The sequence below is a fragment of the Lutra lutra genome, chromosome 15 (assembly GCF_902655055.1).
Source record: "Lutra lutra chromosome 15, mLutLut1.2, whole genome shotgun sequence".
NCBI lineage: Eukaryota > Metazoa > Chordata > Mammalia > Carnivora > Mustelidae > Lutra > Lutra lutra.
The window spans coordinates 32114093-32119131 of NC_062292.1; the positions used below are offsets into that span (position 1 = coordinate 32114093).

The 5039-nt window shown below is 48.9% G+C and overlaps 1 pseudogene; it reads left to right on the plus strand.

Moving 5' to 3' along the window:
• The first annotated feature begins 3013 nt into the window (after positions 1–3013).
• The window catches only part of LOC125085570 (serine/threonine-protein kinase ULK2-like), a 57557-nt pseudogene continuing 55531 nt past the window's right edge, over positions 3014–5039 (plus strand).

A 5039-nucleotide genomic window follows, 5' to 3' on the forward strand; every position in this document is an offset into this window, starting at 1 on the left:
CTGGAGGGGCGCTCCTGGCTGCTAGCGCCGCGGCTCCCGGCTCCCGGCTCCCGCTCCCGGGTCCCGGCTCAGGGGCTCAGCTGCTTTCTGTGGCGCTGGCGGAGGGGGCGGCGGCGGCGGCTGAGGGAGCTGGGCCCTGGGAGGTCGGGCAGCTTCTCGGGCTCCTCCCGCTCGCCCCGGGCCGGTCGCTTCTCTCCCCACCCCTCCCACTCTCATCCCTTGTTCCTTTCTGCCAAGGGTTCTCCTTGTTGGTTTGAGGGCCAGAGCACACGTGAGTGGGGGAGCTGGGAAGGGCAGGACCAAGAGAGAGGCCTAGTGGACTCTGCCCCGAGCCCAGAGCTTGCCTCAGGGCTCAATCTCAAGAGCCTGACATCACCACCGGAGCCAGAACCAAGAGTTGGGCCCTTCACTGAGGGTGCCGCCCAGGTGCCCCTCAGCTGCTGTTGACCAATTCCTTACTGGAGACGGGCGCCTGCGTGGCTCTGTTGCTTGAGCGACTGCCTTGGGCTCAGGTCATGACCCCGGACTTGCCGGATCTCGGATCTCGTCCCGCCTCAGGCTCCCAGCTCCTTGGGGAGTCAGCGTCTCCCTCTGACCTTCTCCTCTCTCATGCTCTCTCTCACTCATTCTCTCTCCAATCAAGAAAGATAATCTTTCCAAGAAGTTTCTTGAGCCTTGCTTTAGGGGCTTGAGTGTGGGTGATCTCAATCATGAGTTTTCTCAGCGGATGCAGACACCTTGAGGATGGCCATGTCTTTCTCAATGGATCCTTGGTGGTTCTGAAATGTCTCCTTTCTCTGTTCATTCTATCGTCTCTTGTCAAGACCTAGGAAAAGCAGCCTTTTAGGATTCGTTTGGGGACGGTCTAGCCCTTGTCGTCATTTTGCTTTTCCCACAATCTAGACTCTCCTCTGCATCCTTCTAGGTAGAGTTTACTTTTCACTGACCTATTTAGGTCTTGGCTTTCAATAGAATTTTAGTCGTTCATTCGGAAGGTCCTTGTTGAAATGTGGAAGTTGAAGTCTACTCCCTCGCTAGTCGTGTTTTCTTTTTCCCGCCTCTTCCTCCTTCCCATTTCAACTGCCTTCCTTTCGATGACCTGAGTCATTTGGAGGCTGCTCTCTGCCTTCTCATCTTGGCTGTCCCACGGGCAGTGAGATAGTCGTAGGTAATTCGGACTCTTTCTCTAATGGTACTCCCACTGGTTGTAGGCATCTGTAGAGGAAGCTTTCTTGGAGGGATCATTTCATCCCGCTCCTAACTCATGATCCTTCCCGGGTCTGTCCTGAATATTCTGACTTCGCCAAAAGCACTCTTCCCTCTGGCTGGTTGGAACGCCAATGACCTCTAGCCCTGGACGAGTCTTGGCAACCATCTGGTTCAGTTGCCTTGACTGTTTGTTAGAACCTGGGGCGTTTGCTGAGACATACACTGCTTCATTTTGAGCAAGGACTCAAGAGGACTCCAGTTTGGATTTCCCAGAGCTTGTTGTCTACTTGCCTTCCTTCCTTCTGGAACCCATGGCCTTTTCATCACTCTAGCCTTCCTGAATTCCAATCTCTCTTTCCTCACAGCAGTGAGACTCCCATCTCTTCCTTGGAATCTCCTCCCTACCCCCACCATCCAGAACTCCTCCAGGTGAAAAGCCCTGTGAATCCTGGGGCTCCGTTTTTGGGTTTTGTTTGTTTGTTTGCTTGTTTTCCTTTTCACAGGGTTCACAAGGGTGCGTTCCTTTTCAATGTTTTTAAGAGTTAGATACATATATATATATATATATATATATATAACTAGATATAGATATCTACATATATTGAAAGATATATTTTGTTCTTTTCCGATTCCCCATGGGCTTCTGGTTGCTTTCTTTTCTTCTAAGAAGGTTTGTATTTGTTTTCAAGGGGAGCTATTACAAGATACCACAAGCCTGGTGGCTGAAACAACAGAAGTGGACAGTGTCACAGTTCTGGAGGCTACAATGTTGGTAGGCAATGCTCCTTTTGTAGGCATTAAGGAAGGATCTGTTCCAGGCCCCTCTCCCAGCTTGAAGGATTGCCCTGGATTTGGACTTTTTCACATGGCCTTCTCCCTCAGTGCCTATCTGTGTATCCCCAGTTTCCCCTCTTAGAAGGACACAAGTCGTCCTGAATTAGGGGCCCAGTCTATTCAAATAGGACCTTATCCTAGCTACTTCCATCTCCAGGGACCCTCTTGCTAAATAAGGTCACCCTCCCAGGTCCTGGGCTTTAGGAATGGGATATTTTAAATGAACACACACACACACGCACACACACACACACTCATATATGCAGGTATATATATATACATATAATTTTTTCCCTAATAAAACATTTTTGTTCAGAATCTCAGTCTTCCTTTCCTTTCATTACAAGGTTATTCGCATGCTTTTGGTGCCTGGGGATCAATTCGACCACCTCTACCTCCTCAATCTCCATAAAAGTGATTGTTACCTACAGTCGTCTGCCATTTTTTGAAAAACAGTTGGCATCTTTTTGGAGTTTACAGTTTTTTTGGTATTGAGTATCTGTTCATAGGCTGATGAAGGTGACTTTCACCCTCCTCTTTCCTTCTGAATTTGTTTCTTTTTGGGAAAGGAAATTCTCTAGTCCTTTAAAAGAAGGACCTCTCAAAGCGACATGGTTCTTTGTACGTCTACATCCCTTTTTCTCATTTTGTACGTATGTAAAGTGCCCCGAGATTTGGGGACTGACAGCATTGATCAGCATTTAAAAGAAAAACATTTAAATTAAATTTAAATTAATTTAATTTAAGTACATTTAATTTACATTTAAAATTTAAAATGTAAATTAAATACCTTGAACGCGAAAAATGTATTTGTAAGAAGGGATCTACAAAGGGATGAGGCAAACAAATGGCAAGATCGCGGACAAAAATTGAGGAGCTCAGTCATTTCATGAAAGGTCAAAGGTTTCTAGACTCGAATGAAAAGATTCAATTGGTTCGATTGCACCCATACCCACCTACACACATCGTGATGTGCTGCTCCTACGGGATACAGAATGAGCTCACCAAGGCAGAAACAAAATTCGGTAGAATTGAACCCCTAAAATGGAACAGCTCGTCTACCAACCTAGAAGGGGCCGTCCTAGCGAGGCTAAGAAGTGATGGAGGAAACTTGGAAGGTATAACACCTGGCAAAAATGAGTGAAATTTGTATAGAAAGATATTCGAAGGGAATGTACCAAGTATTAGAATCAGCAAGTGAATTACTCAAAGTCATCGGATAGAAGTTAAAAAGTCAGAAAACTTCACTGGAATTCGGAGACCTTCGAACCAAGGTTGGCAATCCTATTGATGAGAGCACCAAAAGGAGGACTCGATCTCTGCAAAGACTTTAAACCGTCTCTACCCAGCAAGTCTCCACCCAGAAAACCATCAAGGATGACTCAGGGGAATTAAAGGTGTAAATCCATGGGATGTCCAATAGGTTAAGATGTTACCTAGGTTAATAGAACAAGCTCCTAGGTTGGATGATCGCTATTGGAAAGTTTCAATTGACCCCAGCTTGATGGACAGATTCAATGCAATGCCAGTCTCCTAGCCAGCAAGTGCCTGTGTACGTGGAGAAGCCAATTCTTCTATTTCCATGGACATGGTCATTGCCCAGCACATCCGACGAAAGAAGCGAGAGCAAGAGTGAGGGAGAAAGAGAGTGAGAGGAGAATCTGATGGGATAGGATTGATTCCAAAAGGACTCTTGAAATGACCCGAGAAAACAGACAAACAGAAAAGGGCAGACTTTGACAAAGCGGTGCTCAACGGCGTGAGTTTCCACATGGAACCTCAGAGCCCCAAACGCTCTTCCAGACTGATGGAGCCTAAATACGAAAGAGGACAACGCAAGTTTTCTGGAAGATACAATAGGAAAACCTTCTCAGGATCTGGGGGAGGTGGCAGAGATGCGCGGAACAGGACGCCCAAAACCGGAAGCGCACAAGAAAGGGGGGGAAGTTGGATTCTACTCATTCAACGTTTAAAAACAAAACATCTTGCTCACCCAATGACAAGACGAAAACTACGAAAGGCTCTATGGAGACACCAGCTAAGGAACTGTCTACAAATCTAGAGAGGATAACTAGGAATCCAGGGAGAAAGGTAGGTAACTTCAAAAGAATGAAAAGCCCGGAACAGACAGATCCCAAGGAGAAAACCATCAGCCCATAAACCCATGAAAAGATTCCTAACATCCTCAGGGATCACAAAAGAGCAGAGGAAAACACAAGGTGTTGTTAGTGTGAACACAGAGAAGGCAGAGCCACAAAGTGTTGCTTCACCCAATGGATTGAACAGTGAAAAACGGATCGAAGCATGGAGTGGGGCACCTGGGTGGCTTCATTGTGAAGCATCTGCTTTCTGCTGGGGTCCTGATGCCAGGGTCTTGGGATCAAGCCCTGCCTGGGGCTCTCTGCTCAGCAGGAAGCCTGCTTCTCCCTCTCCCACTTCCCCTGCTTGGACTCCCTCCTCTCTACTTGAGCTCCCTCTCTCAGGGTCTCTCTCTCTTTCTGTCCAATCCGCCAATCCGCCCACCAATTCCTTCAATTCTATAAGGACAAAGAAAAGGTGGACGCACGGGGTCCTCATGAACGACAAGACTCTTGAGGGTTGTTTTATTCTTGTGTTGAAGATTATATTTCTTCCTGTGACAGACAGAGATGAGAAGTAGGTAGAGAGAGGCAGGCAGAGAGAGAGGGGAAAACAGGCTCCCTGCTAAGCCAAGAGCCAGAGGCAGGGCTGGGTCCGCAGGCTGGTGCCTGGCCACGCCCACCGTGAAGCCCTGCAGCAGCTCCGACAGTCCCGTGGGGATCTCCCTGCACAACCTGCCTGCCCCTCGCCCCAAGGCGGGCGCCTGGGCGCCGCCCTCGCCTCCTCCCTGGACCGATCTGCGGCCCCGCCCCCCCAAGCCAGCGCGCTCAGAAGGCGCTGGAGGGGCGCTCCTGGCTGCTAGCGCCGCGGCTCCCGGCTCCCGGCTCCCGGCTCCCGCTCCCGGGTCCCGGCTCAGG